We start from the raw sequence: 17,253 nt of genomic DNA, 5'->3' as shown, positions 1-17,253 counted from the left end.
TCTTTCCTCCATTGTTTATGTCTGGCTTTCACCTAGGCCTGTCGGAGATGCTCTTTTCCAGTTTCAACAATCTTGGGCAAGAGATTCACATGAATGAGTTTTTCAATGGAAAATTTGAGCATGTTTGGGAAGTGTTTCTTCTGCTCTGCAAGTAACGGTTAGTCCTGATAAAGCTTGTAATAAAGAGATATTTCAAGAATGTTGTCTCAGGCCTATGGAGGATGTGGCCTACACATTGCAGCTGATTAGTCACAATCATCTCCTCAATACAGAGGAAGTTGGCTGGAGAGTTGACACTGATATTGAAGCACATATCCTGCCTTTGAATTTGCAGGACTTTGCAGGTATTATGTCCCCAAGGATTTAATGTGTCGACTATACATTGTCCATGTCTCCAATGCATACAGGAGGGCAAGTAGCACTACGTCCTTGTAGGCCATTCATTTGGTGCTATGTTTGAGGTCTTTGTTATCAAACATGCTTTTCTTCAAACAGCTTAAGGCTCATCTGGCACACTGGAGGTGATGTTGAATTTCATCATTGATATCTGCCTCACAGAGCCCAAAGTACGACAAATTCTCACATTGTCCAATTATGATAGTAACGTGGAGTGATGCATTATTATGTAATGGGAGCAGGTTGATAGAGGACTGTTATGTTCAAATGTTAAGCCTAAAGCCTATTCTTTCATGTTCTTGAATGAATGTATCAATAATGTTTTGGAGCTCAGCTTCTGAATGTGGACACATGCAAACTTCATTATGGATTGAGAATAGAGGTCAGAGTGATGGCATTTTGCTTGTCATGTAGAATAGATCTACTCCAGTGGGGAGCCTTATGGAGGTGGAATGAAATGTTGCAATGAGGAAGATTGAAAAGCATATTAGTGCAATGACACAGCTTTTTTTTTTCCTCTCAGTTCACACCCATATTAGCTCTGAAGTCAATCCTTGGCAATGATTCTGGTTTTCAGGTCATCATGCAACAGGGGAAAAATGATGTTATATTTCTGCAGGCAGCAAAAATTTGTTTACACAGTCCTGATTCATAGAGTTAATTATAGTATTTTCCAGGGTCAAATAAGACTATGTCTGGAGGTTGCTACTACCTAGGACTCCTTTGGTATTCAGTTTCTCTATATCTTCCTTGTCAATCTTGCCATTCCAGAGGGTTGTGCCTCTCCCAATTCTAGCATTAAAATTACCAAAGAAAATCAGCTTGATTTCCTTTGGGACACAGGACAATGAGAGATCAAGGTTGGAGTAGAATTCCTCTTTGGTATCACCTGCCATTTCCAGGATTGGAGTGCCTGCACTGAACACAGAAGTGTACTATTTATGGGTTAATGTGAATTGAAAGGACCACAAGACATGTATTTTTTCTACAAGAAGCCTTGCTGACATGATCAACTAATTATTTTGCTATGGCAAAGCCAACTTAATGGAGTTGCTGCTCTTCTTCTGATTTTCCTATCCAGAAGAAGGTGTGACTATCAATGTATTCTTTGAGCTGCCTTTCTCATGTCCACCAACTCATTGCATTTTTTCTTGGACTTGGCTTGCTGTGAAAATAACTCCGATTCTCCTTTTGATGGACAGGATGCATGTTGTGACTCTGATGGGAGCTCTTCAATCACAAGAGTGAAGGGAGTGAGGAGGACTCTTTACTATTTACTGTGGTGAGCAACAGGGATGCCTCTCCACCTTACTGCAAATGTTTTGTTTCCTTTCTTGAAGATGGTTGTAAGTAAGGCACCTCAGAACACCTGGTAAGTTCTCAGCTTTGCAGATGATGGAGATGAGCTCATGCATTTGTATCATAAGTGCTTCTCCATCATGTTTCCATTATCTTTGCAGGGATTCTGTCTGTACTGACAGCCTTGTTTGTTCACAGCTATTAATTTGCCTTTTCAACCTCATATCTGCTGAGTTTTGACTGAAATGGTGCCAGGTAGCATGCATTGCAATCTGGTTGAGTGCACTTGCATAAGTAACAGAGCATTGGGGAGGAGATTTTCAAAGTACACCTTCCAATGAGCATTAATGGAGGTTCAAGGGGGCTTGGACCACAGATGGCTTTGACTGTACTGAGGAACCTGTGAATGTTGTAGCTGTTGGAAAGTTGTTAGATTTCTGTCACAATTTGTACTTCAGAATACAAGTTTTTTTTAAATTGTTGGACATTAGTTTTCATTTGTCTGTAGATCTGCTTTCATTCCCTCAAATTTTGGTGGTGCTTCTTATTCAGGAACACTTTAAGCTTGCGATTTAGTGGCTCCTAGATCTTGTGGTCAGTCTCATCAAACTAATTTTGCTGTTTCCTGTTATGGAGGAACATGCTTACAGGTTTTGTTTCTGATGGGTTTAAGGGCATTCCTGGGACTGTGGACATTCTATGATTCTTCTTTATTGAAGTTGTTAAGTTAATTGTGAGGTACTGACTAAATAGATCTTTCTTCACAGAGTTCTTGAGTCCTTCAGCATTCAATTTCCTGTAGCACTGTCATTTATTCACCTGGGGTTGGATATGGTAGCCTGGATTGGGCAATGATCAGTCCAGCAGTTCTCAGCTCCTGTTATGCCGTGCATGGTGTTAACAATCCTGTGGTTCATTGCAATGCCACAATCAAGCAGATGCTAATGCCTAGAGCTAAGGTGTTGTTATAGGGTCTTGTATTTGCCTCTCTCATGAAATATGATGAACACCCTAAACAGTGTCAAGAGTGTGTTGCTGGGAAAGCATCATAGGTCAGGCAGCATCTGAGGAATGCCTGATGAAGGACTTATGCCTGAAACATCAATTCTCCTACTCCTCAGATGCTGCCTGACCTGCTGTGCTTTCCCAGCAACACACTCTCGACTCTGATCTCCAGCATCTGCAGATCTCTCTTTCTCCCTATTCATTATAAACAGTCTGTATCCTAGGAATTTTGTCAGAAGGAAGACTCCTTTGGTATTCAGTTTCTCTATATCTTCCTTGTCAATCTTGCCATTCCAGAGGGTTGTGCCTCTCCCAATTCTAGCATTAAAATTACCAAAGAAAATCAGCTTGATTTCCTTTGGGACACAGGACAATGAGAGATCAAGGTTGGAGTAGAATTCCTCTTTGGTATCACCTGCCATTTCCAGGATTGGAGTGCCTGCACTGAACACAGAAGTGTACTATTTATGGGTTAATGTGAATTGAAAGGACCACAGGACATGTATTTTTTCTACAAGAAGCCTTGCTGACATGATCAACTAATTATTTTGCTATGGCAAAGCCAACTTAATGGAGTTGCTGCTCTTCTTCTGATTTTCCTATCCAGAAGAAGGTGTGACTATCAATGTATTCTTTGAGCTGCCTTTCTCATGTCCACCAACTCATTGCTGGGGTTGTCCATGAGAGTTCTGATGTATGAGGGAGTGGATCACCTCTGATTGGGATCTGAAACTTGTCAAGTGGCCATTGCCATACTACCACATAGTTCTGGCAGACCAAGATTTTTGTCCAATGGTTGGAATAACCAAGACTATTGGAGACCATGTCTTGCTGCACAAGTAAGGACTAGCTTACTCACATGGTATAGGCCTTAACCATATGTCTCAATCCTAGGATCCCATGCTTCTGAGTCAGTGCTGTAGCACATCATCCAAGTCTAGGCCAGCCCTGGTGTGATGTCACTCATTCCTGGGTCTTGCCTGGATCCCAATCCAGCCACCGTTCTGGTCTAGCAGCCTCTGCCCATGACCCCGCTCTACCCTGACGGTCTCCTGATCTATCCAGGTGGCTATTCCCAGCAGATCCACTCTCACCATCAGACTTACCTAGCAGCCCTAAGGAGAGGTTGGAAGAAAAGGGTTATACTCAGCGTTGTATTGCATTCTCACAAACAACAGATCGGGAATATGCACTCAGACCAAAACAAAAAAATGCATAACTCACCCTAAATAAAGCCCCAGGTTAAGTAAAACACTGGTACATATACAAAATACAAAATGTGCAGACAATAAATACATTGTTGGCAGGGCAAGGCTGTGTCAGATGGCAGTGAAATCATGCTTTCCGCAATATTCTTGCTTCAGAAAATAGAAACAGCAACTGTCTGCCTGAGGTAAGAGGATTTATTTGATTTCATAGAATCTCTCCAGTGTGGAAACAGGCCATTCAACCCAATAAGTCCACACCGACCCTCGACAGAGCAAACCACCAAACCCATTCCCCCACCCTATTGCTGTACATTTACCCCTAACTAATGCATCTAACCTACGCATCCCTGAACACTATGGACAATTTAGCAGGACCAATCCACCTAACCTGAACATCTTTGGATTGTGGAAGAAAACCAGAGCACCCAGAGTAAACCCACACAGACACAGACACAGGGACTTGGACAATGTGCAAATTCCACGTAGACAGTTGCACAAGGCTGGAATCAAAACCAGGTCCCTGGCACTGAGAGGCATCAGTGCTAATCACAGAGCCACCATGCCACTCTTTGATTATATACAGAAGTTCCAAGTCAACAATGTCTTCAGTGACGCAACAGAATTTTAAATCTCTGGAGGCCTGCATATGTGACTACAAGATGTGACCAGAAGGGACAATATATTTGTAACAAGCTTATTTTTCAAAGAAATACTTATAGGCCTTGACAAACAGGAATATTCCACAGGTGTTGCAAGGAGTCCTTTGACCTTTCCAGTCTTGCTACACAGACTTAACCATCAGCATACCTTTGCAATTTATAAAATCCCTATCAAGGGTAATTTCTTTAAGCCCTTAGATTTCTCAGTCCCCAAAAGCAATTCCTGCCCTGATATCACTCTCATCATTTTACGATATGAGACAATGATGAATTATTGAAATGAGCCCCAGGTGCAAATAATCTGGGTCTCAGTTTGACTTTTCTGTGGTGCTACTGAATGCAAATTAAAGTTCAATTCAAAATTCTGAAGTGTACATAAATAATCTGTTCAAAAATGGTTGAAAATACATCAAATGTACATATGCTATTTTGAGTCATTGCAGCTTATTGCAATAACTTTGATTGAAGACCAGTGGAAATCCAAAAGAAACAGCGTGGTTAGAATCAGCCTTTGGAAACGTTCTTTGAGTGTTTTCATTTATCTTCTGCCAAAGATATTGTGGGTGATCAGGAGCACCCTGAGGATATTTTGCTTCATTGAGTGAAAATCAAAAATTCAAAGATTTTGTAGACAGCATGAGCTTAGAGTCTCTGTTAGAGATCATGTTTGCACCTGTATCATAGAGTCATACAGCATACAAACAGACCATTCAGTTCAACCAGTCCACACCAACCATGTCCAAAAGTAAACTAGTCCCACCTTCCTGCGCTTGACCCATATTTCTCCAAATCCTTCCTATGCATGGACTTATCCAAATGTCTTTTAAATGTGGTAACTGCCCCTGCATCCATCACTTTCTTTGGCAGTTCTTGGCAGATACAACCACTGTAAAAAGTTGCTCCTCATGTCCTTTTCAAATCTTTCTCCTCTTACTTTTAAAATATCCCCCTTAGTTTTGAACTCCCTCACCCGGTGGCAAAGACCCTTGTCATTCACCTTATCAATGCCCCTCATGATTTTATAAATCTCAATGAGGTCACCCCTCAACCTCCTACATTCCAGTGAAAATAATCCCAATCTTTTCAGTCTATTTTTATACCGCAATCTCCTCATTGCCAGCAACATCTTCGTAAATACTTTCTGAACTCTCTCCAGTTTATCTTTCCTATAACAGGGCAACTAGAACTGCACACAGTATTCCAGAAGAAGCCTCACCAGCATCCTGTAGAACCTCAATATGACATCCCAACTACTGAGCAATGAAGGCAAGTGTGATAAACGTTTTCTTAACTAGCCTGTCTACATGACACAAATTTCAAATAATTATCTACTTACTGTCTGTTCTACAATACTACCCAGGGCCCTACCATTAATTGTATAAGTCCTATCCTTGGTTGCATTACCAAAATGCAATACCTCGCAGTTATCCAAATTAAACTCCATCTGTCACTCCTCAGCCCATTGACCCGATTGATCAAGATCTCATTATCTTAAATTTGTTTTTCCCCAGGATGAAATACTTGAGGTAGGAGTACAATCTCTGCAGGTCAGACAAGTTGAAATCCTGCTCACTTGGATGCAAGGTGTGTCATATTATCTTTCGGACATAGGCCATTATACTGAATGCAGCCAGCTGCTGTCATCAGGTTTGGGAACAGAACACACTCAGATTTGTATCCATTTTCTCCACAGTCTTCAATGTGAAAGAAAATATAAGGGTGCCTTATTTGGAAGATGGATTACTAACAGTTATAGGTAAATGGCATAAATGTTAACTATTAAAGTAGCCAAGCCCTTTTAGTTTTAGTAATGATAAGATTCATCCACACTTAAAAATGGTTGGCATGTTGCACTCTGTACATGGAAAAGAAAAGGTGATCAAAAGAGACAAACAATTCATCTTGAAAAGTTTTCATTGCAGTCAGTTTTACTGGACCACAATTCACATCTGTCATGAGCCACCTCAAGGTAGCTTAATGTAGGCAATTGGCCCCCTTTCCAAATGTCCATTCGTAACTCACAACTGATACACTACTTTTGCATATATAATTTCAGTACATCTGAAACAACTAGTTTCCATCTAAATATCAAATTTTGATATGTTGGTGAGAGTAACATTAAAAATTGATTCAATGGTTCTTAGCAGGTTGCTGTTTACATTTTTAAGATTTGTATTTATTATTTCGAGCATATTTATAAAATGGCAAAAAGTCCAAGTATTGTAAAATGTTGCAATCTGTTTTATTGCTATATTTTATCTAGTTTTCACTGAATATCAATACAGTCCAATACTAAGTATGGCTGCAAGAGATTAATGTGTGGAATCAATTCACCTAATTCTTAAACTAACAAGGGCTTCACATTTCACTATCTGTTTTCAGAATGGATTGCTGTGAAGACCTTTCAAAGTGTAAAGCTTCAGTAAATATTATTTTAGTCCTAAACGTCAGCTGTATATATTTGAGTTTTTCTATTTAATACAAAGATTGAATAAATACTGCCTGCAGGTCATTGTTAGATGCTGTAATTCTTGCAAAATGAAAAAAGACAGAATTGTTAGGAACAACTATTTTGCAATTATGACTGAACCAGAAAGAGACAAATTCCACAGTTGTATTCTTCTGTTTCCTTCACTTCATTTGATTTGACTTTCTTTGTCATGCTTTTCATTGTAGGCAAAATAATGTAATAGGAATTTACAGAAAATGCTGTTCCTGCCATTAAATTGTTTTAGCTGGCAAACTGAGAAGTGAAAACAGAGTATAAATAGATCCAATCTATTGTTCTCTTAATTTTTTTAAGATGCATAAAATTTTCAAGTTTGGATATTATTTTTAAATATTGAATTCATAAAACAGAAAACCAGTCTACAATAATAAACTTAATGTCCTGGTGCCAATATTATATAAAGGCACTGGCTCATCATCAGGATAAACTGCATTCAAGTACATTTCATAAAGCTCTTCATTCTGGCTTTAAGATTATTTCATTGAATAAATGTTAATATAATAATATTCTGTGATATATGTACAGCAATGTATTTGCAATTCTTTAATTAATATGACATTTTCCAAACATGAAAAGTGCATTTCAATAGATCCATGTAATTACAGTTCAATGTGTGAGTTTCATGAGTTCAGACTTAGAAGGGAACGGACTTAAATGTTGGATGACACATCTCAGTCATTTGGCAGAGCCAAGTTGTCACATTTTATCTCAATAAAAGAAGATGAAAGTAACTTTGTAAACATAGCAGTTTCATCTTGCATTCAAGGAGAGTGTAAAAAGGGTAATTGCATCCATTAAAAATATAGATTATTTATATTGATGATAGAATTAAAACATTGTGCTGAAAGTAATTTATTTATTTCAAACTTCTGTGTGAGTACAGCCTAAAGAATTCCACATTATCAGAGGGATGGACAGTCGGTGACAGGATATAGATATTTTGTTTCAGTGTTTTCTCAGAAAACAGGCAGTTGGCTTTTGAACTGGCGTAGACTGCATGTCATTAAGTTGAGAAATTCAACATGATGTAGTTATAATTGTTAGTCAAGCTGGAACTTTATAAGAAGGGAATACACATTTCTCTACCAGATCTATTTCAGTCAATGTGTAGAAATTCAGTGACACTCAAGATCAATTAAATTGCATGATGTAAGAAAAAATTTGTCCAGAATGCACCTAGAGAAAGAACTCTAAAGAGATCCTCATAGAGCCTTGTGACAGAAAGTCATCAGCAGAGTTAATAGAGAAACTTAGAGAATAAAATAGGGTATCTACCGGCAATCAGGATAAGAGGCTAAGGATTCCACATTTGTGCAGCATTCAATTGAAGTTAGAAGGTTTCTTAGTCAAAAACTCTCATGGAAGAATCCTCATAATATTACCTTGGAAAATAGCTGGAATATTAAGGAAAATTAAAGTGATCCTCAGAGGTGTGTGGAATGCCTTTGGAGTTGTCTCCAAGAAGTGTTTGAACGTTTGAGACATTTTATGGTAAGGGATCTGGGGGAAGAAAATTAAAAGTGGAACTGAATTCATAACATAGTGATTATAAATTAAAGCATTAAATTCACAGGGATGGCATGGTGGCTCAATTGTAAGCTCTGCTGCCTCACACCACCAGGGACCCAGATTGGATTCTAGCCTCAGGCAACTGTCTGTGTGGAGTTTGCACGTTCTCCCAGTGTCTGCTTGGGCTTCCTCCACCATCCAAAGATGTGCAGGTCAGGTGGATTGGCCATGCTAAATTGTCCATCACATAGGTGCATTAATCAGAAGGGAATGGGTCTGGGTGGATTACTTTTTGGAGGGTCAGTGTGGACTTGTGAGGCTGAAGGGTCTTTTTCCACACTGTAGGGAACCTAATCTCAGAGCATTGTCTTGTTTTATGGAATATAATTTGTTTTTATATAAAAACATGAAATCTTCTTGTATAGTTCTGTTAGTTGATTGCTGGACAATCAGATTTCTCTTTAAATGTTAACAGTCCTAACAGGATCATAAGAGTAGTCTCATGTGTATGTACAAATAAACTAGCCTAAATAAATAATTAAGTTGCGTATATTTGTAAATGCTTAAGATGATATGCATCCACCTCTCACAAATTGCAGGGCTTGGGATGACATTATGGGTTGAAGCAGTCTGTCGAGGTCTGCTATCCAATCAAGTTCACAGGGGCAGAGTTCAGTGAATGGGCATGTGTTCAGGGCTGACATGCAACAGAAGATACAAGGAAGGGTACAAAAATTCAGGGTGCACAAATTAATAGTGACAAAAAGGTTGCCAGCTCTCAGTGATCATTTTGTGGGCATTGTGTTACTAAATTACCGTTTCAGCACAGAAGGAAAACTGCAATCTAAATATTCAAACAAAAGGCCTGTAGCAGATTGAACAAAGGCTTTTAAACTTTTATGTGCATGCTGCTTATAGTGCAATATGCTAGATGCGTCTGAGATATCGTAGGCTTCAGGCATCCTCCTCTGATACTGAGCGTACATCATTATCTTATCGTGTTATTATCTTATATTTGTGTATCTCACTTTTAGCAAATTGTTATGTTTTTCTATCCATTAGAAATTGTCATTGTTATCATTTTACTTGTCTTATAAGATTTATCTGTCAACGGTGTATTTTCCTGAGATCAAAAACATTTTCAACTTTCTCATTAACTCGGATGAGAGCAGGATCGAGTGCATGATAATTGTATTGCACAGAACATTTGTACACTGACTGTACTGTAACTTAAATTCTTTGCAAATGATTTAGAAGTCTTCACTCTGATTACTAAATTGATCATTTGCAAAACTAATCTGAGGATTCAAAATTCCATTCCTTGTAGGCCACAACTCTGAACTGCTCTAATCAGGCACAAGATTGGCAATCTCATTTAAGTGTCACAGGATGGCTGCTTTGGAAAGCAGAAGATATTGCATTGGCTCAGTGAGAAGGGATTTTCTGATGTTGGGCTGAGGCACATTGATGCGGCCGGCAAGAGGGAGCTTTACTTGAGAGCTCACTATGCTGTTTCTGAAATGAAGTGCTTGAAGCTGAAGTATCAGAAATTGAAAAGTGATCCATTCTACAGACCACTCATTCACTTTGATGGGCACACAGGCAAATTGGGAATGTTTAATGTTGGTATTTCAGTGCTTTAGAAATAGTGAAGTATAGAACCCTGATGATGATTCAGCATAATTTTCAAATGACAAGAATGGTGATAAGACTTTTATTGGACAAGCAGTTTGCTCGGATGTTATAAATCATTATGAGTTTTGCTTCAAATTACTCATGTTTAATGGGCTAAGCATTGGCTGGAGCATACAGTTTCCAACAGAATGTGTTCTGTTCCCAAGGGGACTCTCAGGCTTTGCCATTTAGCATTCAAATTAAACTTTTCAGAATATATTTCAAACACTTATTGATCAGATGTATAATTATATTACAAAAATATATACCATTGATCAAATATTTCAACCCAGCAGTTTTAAAGATCCCTTTAATCACTGACCATATACAGAGTTGAATGTAATATAGCTGCTTCAGCATCTGGTGTGCCAACACTGTACTTATAGAACAGTAAGACTTGTCATCTTCCTTTCACTACATGAAGTTCTTTATTTTAGTCTAGAATTTAAAGATCAACATAGCTGCTTACGTGTGGAACTTCAAGAGATGGGTAAAATACTAAACGAGTATTTCACATCAGTATTTACCATGGAGAAAGCTATGGAAGCTGGAGCACTTGTAGAAATAAACAGTGATATATTGAAAAGTGTCCAGACTCCAGAGAAATAGGGAATGCATAAAGAACAATGAATTCCCAGGACCTGATCAGGTGTATCCCAGAAGCTAGGGAATTGATTGCTGGAGCCCCTTGCAATCATCAGCCATGGGTGAGGTGCTGGAAGACCAGAGGGTGATTATTCACCCTATCCATGTCCCTCAGGTTTTACAAACCTCTATAAGGTCACCATACCCGCCCCCCTCCACCCCCCGCTCCCTCTCAACCCTTCCGCCCCCGACCCACCTGTCTCTGACGGTCCAGGAAAAAAAGGCCTACTCATCATTTCCCTTTATCAGATAATGTGGTGAGAAAATATATTTATCTCTAACCTTTCCCAGTTCTAATTCAAGGTCATCAACCTGAATCATGAATTATTTCTCTCACTGCAGGTGCGATTATATTTGCTGAATATTTCCAGCATTTTCTATTTCGGCTATTCTCTTTTGACCCGGTCTTTATAACCATTTTGGATGTAATTCGGACAGAATTTTTAAAAAAAGGCAAAATAGATCTATGTAGAAAAAATGAAGTGGAATTACAATGTTGAGCAAGGTTTTTTAAAGCATATGATAAATGAAGAGCAAGGCTTGAACATTGTTCAAGCTGAATCAAGACCTTTAGTCAGGGTATACTTTGTTGGAGGGCCAGAAAAGGTTATCAGGTGTTTCCTACAAAGAGGTTTTGAAGGCAAAATACATTCCTTTCAAATAAACAGAGCAAGAAATTCATCATTATTATGAAAATAAAAAGAAGAACAGGTTCAAGTTAACCAAGGATAATAGAATGAAAGAAATGGGTTGCAATGCCCTTGTATCCTCAACAGACACTCAACTGTTTTCAACAGAAGCTGACCAGCCATTGCATTTTAATGACAGGAGAGTAAGTTTAGCCTTTTTTTCTCAGACATATTATCTCAATTATTATTTACTCCACCCAATAAACTGCACAAAATATCATTAACAGGATGGTGCTTCAAGACAATGAGGGCAAAAACATGTTGAAAAAGAGCTGCAGAATTGTTTTCATTTTTATCAGATGCAATTTATGTTTGTGCAATAGATTCTACACTTTGCATGATATATTTCCTAATAAAACCAAGACTATTGTTTTTCTCCATACCCTTTATTAGATTGAACTGAACTATTTTTATGAAGGCAATAAACAAGTTGGTATAAATGCATGGTTTAAAAGTTTTTGATACACTTATTTCAACCCTATTTGAGATAAATAAGATAATCGTTCAATATATACATGTTTAATGTTTGTACATTAAGAGAAAATAATTTAAATTGTTTTTATTATTTCAGGCTGTTTATAAAACAAAGCTTCTGTACCTTTTGCTTCTGCTGTTGTTTACTCAATCCTTTGCTGGTACAAATGATTTCATGTTTTTGGCTACTCACCTAAGTGCCTGTGTAATTTGATACAGTGTTGCTGCTCCATTTCTGTGGTTGAGTTTTGCTTCTGAATCATTTGTTATGCTCTACTGGTGTTTGTCAGAACTGTTTCAAGGTTTGCTATTATGTTGTGTAAAGTTACATATCATTGTTGCTCCTGTCTAATGTGTCAGTCTTTACTAATATAAAACAAAATGGTTTGTTTTCTCCTATCTTGTTTTGAGCAGGTATGACACTTCATGACTTATTTTTGTAGGTACGGTTTTCTGATTACACTTTTATCTAATATTTACACCAGAGGAGTCGCTTGAAGGTTTGGAGCAGCAGATGGTTCTTGTGGCCTGTGGACCCTTCACCACCTCGGACAGCATCACCTATGACCCTATGCTGGATCTGATAGATGTCATCAATAGGGACCAACCAGATGTCTGCATACTGCTGGGGCCGTTTGTGGATGTCAGACACCAGCAGATAGAGAGTTGTCAGCTGACAGTGACCTACCAAGAGGTTTTTAAACAGTGCATGAAAGGAATCGTGGAAGGAACGAGGGGCTCAGGGTCTCATCTTGTGGTCGTGCCATCACTGAGGGATGTTCACCATGATTTTGTGTATCCTCAGGCACCATTCCACTGCTTTGAGCCGTCTAAGGAAGACAAGGAGCATGTCCATTTTGTTTCCGATCCTTGCACATTGAACATCAACGAGGTAGTCTTTGCTGTGACTTCAACTGATGTTCTCTTTCATATGGGAGCAGAGGAGATTAACAGTCCCCCAGGCGGATCAGACCGATTTACGAGAATCCTCAAGCACATTCTGACCCAGCGAAGTTACTATCCTCTGTACCCGCCTGCGGAGGAGATCAACGTAGATTATGAGTGTCTGCAGTTGTATGCGCAGCTCCCTGTTACTCCTGATATTTTAAATATCATTAAACATTTTTTCAATCGAGACTTTTGCCAACTTTAATTTTCTATCTTTTTTCAAGTTTCTTGTGTCTTGCAAAATTCCTAGAGCTAAACTCCTTTATGTAGAACTTACTTAGCCCTCCTAACAGGACTAATATCCTCAGAGAAGGACATCGGTTATCTCTCGCCAGTCTGGCCTACACATAACTTCAGACTGACAACAATATGACTGATTCTTAACTGCCCTTTGAAATGGCTTAGTAAATTTCTTATAGGAGCATAGGAAAAGGAATGCATTGAGCACTTCAAGCCTGCTCTGCCATTCAATTGTATAGTTGCTGATCACCAATGCTGACACCATGCAGTATCCCATACCATTTGATATTATTAGTACACAGGAATCTATTGGTTAGTCTTCAACATGCTTGAGGATTGTGAACAACATTTCTCTGCAGTACAGAAGTCCAAAGATTAATCTCTGTCTGAGTAGAAAAGCTCCTTCTCATTTATACCTTTAAAAGCTTATCACTTATTATGGTGCAAACCACAAGCTCCCCCCCCCCCCCCACCAACCCCCAAAAACATTGGTTCTGTACTCATTTGTCAGAGGTAACTTCCTCCATCCACCCCACCTTGCCTAAGAATTTTGTTTGTTTCACCTTTTGTTCTTGGAAGCTCTGGAGAAAACAGGCCCAATTAACTCATGTTGTCCTCATGAGACATCTGTCATGCTAGGGGTCAGCTTTATAAACATCCATTGCATTCTTTCTTTGGCAATTGTATCCTTAATGCAATCGACGTTTCGGGCATTAGCCCTTCTTCAGGAATGAGGAAAGTTGGTCCAGCAGGCTAAGATAAAAGATAGGGAGGAGGGACTTGGGGGAGGGGCGTCAGAAATGTGATAGGTGGAAAGAGGTCAAGGTGAGAGTGATAGGTCAGACTGGGGTGGGGGCGGAGAGGTCGGGAAGAAGATTGCAGGTTAGGGAGGTGGTGCTGAATTTGATGGATTTGACTAAGACAGGCTGGAGGGAGGGGAAATGAGGAAACTGGTGAAATCCGAGTTCATCCCTTGTGGTTGGAGGGTTCCTAGGTGGAAGATGAGGCGTTCTTCCTCCAACCGTCGTTTCGCTGTGGTCTGACGATGGAGGAGTCCAAAGACCTGCATATCCTTGGTGGAGTAGGAGGGGGAATTGAAATGTTGAGCTACAGGGTGGTTGGGTTGGTTGGTCCGGGTGTCCCAGAGGTGTTTCTGAAAAGCTCCGCAAGTAGGCGGCCTGTCTCCCCAATATAGAGGAGGCCACATTGGGTGCAAAGGATGCAATAGATGATATGTGTGGAGGTACAGGTGAATCTGTGGCGGATATGGAAGTTTCCTTTGGGGCCTTTGAGGGAGGTGAGGGGGGAGGTGTGGGCCCAAGTCTTGCACCTCCTGTGGTTGCAGGGGAAGGTGCCGGGAGTGGAGGTTGGGTTGGTGGGGGGTGTGGATCTGACGAGGGAGTCACGGAGGGAGTGGTCTTTACGGAATGCTGATAGGGGAGGGGAGGGAAATATATCCTTGGTGGTGGGGTCCGTTTGGAGGTGGCGGAAATGACGGCGGATGATGCGCTGTACATGGAGGTTAGTGGGGTGGTAGGTGAGGACCCGTGGGGTTCTGTCCTGGTGGCGGTTGGAGGGGCGGGGTTCAAGGGCGGAGGATCGGGAAGTGGAAGAGATGCGGTGGAGGGCATCGTCGACCACGTCGGGGGGGAAATTGCGGTCCTTGAAGAAGGAGGCCATCTGGGATGTGCATTTTTGGAACTGGTCCTCCTGGGAGCAGATGCGGCGGAGTCGAAGGAATTGGGAGAATGGGATGGCGTTTTTACAGGGGGCAGGATGGGAGGAGGTGTAGTCCAGGTATTTGGAACTGGTCCTCCTGGGAGCAGATGCGGTTTGGAACTGGTCCTCCTGGGAGCAGATGCGGTTTGGAACTGGTCCTCCTGGGAGCAGATGCGGTTTGGAACTGGTCCTCCTGGGAGCAGATGCGGTTTGGAACTGGTCCTCCTGGTCCTCCTCACCTACCACCCCACTAACCTCCATGTACAGCGCATCATCCGCCATCATTTCCGCCACCTCCAAACGGACCCCACCACCAAGGATATATTTCCCCTCCCTCCCCTATCAGCATTCCGTAAAGACCACTCCCTCCGTGACTCCCTCGTCAGAACCACACCCCCCACCAACCTAACCTCCCCTCCCGGCACCTTCCCCTGCAACCGCAGGAGGTGCAAGACTTGCGCCCACACCTCCCCCCCTCACCTCCCTCCAAGGCCCCAAAGGAAACTTCCATATCCGCCACAGATTCACCTGTACCTCCACACATATCATCTATTGCATCCTTTGTACCCAATGTGGCCTCCTCTATATTGGGGAGACAGGCCGCCTACTTGCGGAGCGTTTCAGAGAACACCTCTGGGACACCCGGACCAACCAGCCCAACCACCCTGTAGCTCAATATTTCAATTCCCCCTCTCACTCCACCAAGGATATGCAGGTCTTTGGACTCCTCCATCATCAGACCACAGCGAAACGACGGTTGGAGGAAGAACGCCTCATCTTCCGGCTAGGAACCCTCCAACCACAAGGGATGAACTCGGATTTCACCAGTTTCCTCATTTCCCCTCCCCCCAGCCTGTCTCAGTCAAATCCATCAAATTCAGCACCGCCTTCCTAACCTGCAATCTTCTTCCCGACCTCTCTGCCCCCACCCCAGTCTGACCTATCACCCTCACCTTGACCTCTTTCCACCTATCACATTTCCGACGCCCCTCCCCCAAGTCCCTCCTCCCTATCTTTTATCTTAGCCTGCTGGACCAACTTTCCTCATTCCTGAAGAAGGGCTAATGCCCGAAACGTCGATTCTCCTGTTCCCTAGATGCTGCCTGACCTGCTGCGCTTTTCCAGCAACACATTTCCATCTCTGATCTCCAGCATCTGCAGACCTCACTTTCTCCTTAATGCAATCAACAATCTCCACAATACCTTTAGGTGAGGGAAAAACAAGTCTTAGTACAATTGCTACAAAACATCTTTACTTGTGGAGCCAAATAGTTGTCTGTGTGGTGTTGGAAAAGCACGGCAGGACAGGCAGGAGAATTGATGTTTTGGGCATAAGCCCTTCATCAGGAATCACGAAGGGCTTATGCCCAAAACATTTGATTCTCTAGCTCGTCGGATGCTGCATGACCTGCTGTGGTATTCCACCACCACAATCTCAACTCTGATTTCCAGTCCTTACTTTCTCCTTATGTACCCAGATAGTGTTGTAATAAAGGCTAACATACCATTTGCCTTCATAACTACTTGCTGCACTTGCCTATGACTCATGAAAAAGGAGACAATTCCATTTGGATATCACCACATCCAAACACTCACAATTTAAGAAATACTCTGCTTTTCTCTTTTCTTCTACCAAAGTGTATAACTTCACTTTTATTCACGATATAGTCCATCTGTCACATTTGGCCTGTCCAAGTCCTCTTGAACCTTCCTTGCATTGCTTTATACTTTACGTTCCAATCTAATTTTATGTAATTTGGAAATGTTACATTTGGCCCTCACAGCTAAATTATTTGTAATGATATTGAACAGCTTGGCCTCAGCTGCTTTACCGCAATGATAACAGCCTCCCATCCTGAGAATGACAATATTCCTACAGTCGGTTGCCTCTTTGTTAACCAATCTTCAATCAATAATGCTATATTATCTACTATCCCACATGCTCTAATTGTATTTCCTAGTCTCTTATCTGGGTTTTTACCAAAAACCTTTGAAATCCAAATACATCACATCCACTGGTTTTTGAAACATTAAGTGCATCAGTATTTTTAATACTGATTACTTAATAATATTTCATTCAATGAATTTTGTTCTGGATAATATTATAATAATGGTTTAGTTATGATAGAGTACAAAATAATTAAAATAGTCAAATAATCTGGAAATTACAATTAGTTATTTACGTTCATCCTGAAAGAAACTAGAAGTAACAAGTTTGCGTAGAAGTGTAACAAAATATTTAACCCACCAAAAAGGAAATAAAAAATACTGACAAATTT

General features: G+C 40.7%; 1 pseudogene; it reads left to right on the top strand.

Moving 5' to 3' along the window:
• Positions 1 to 214: 214 nt before the first annotated feature.
• Positions 215 to 13,220, top strand: LOC122555494 (DNA polymerase alpha subunit B pseudogene; annotated as a pseudogene).
• The last annotated feature ends 4,033 nt before the right edge of the window (positions 13,221 to 17,253 follow it).

This window comes from Chiloscyllium plagiosum, unplaced genomic scaffold, assembly GCF_037043375.1.
Source record: "Chiloscyllium plagiosum isolate Xiang-an unplaced genomic scaffold, Cpla_swu_hap1 HiC_scaffold_12, whole genome shotgun sequence".
Lineage (NCBI taxonomy): Eukaryota > Metazoa > Chordata > Chondrichthyes > Orectolobiformes > Hemiscylliidae > Chiloscyllium > Chiloscyllium plagiosum.
This window is presented reverse-complemented; position numbering and strand designations above follow the sequence as displayed.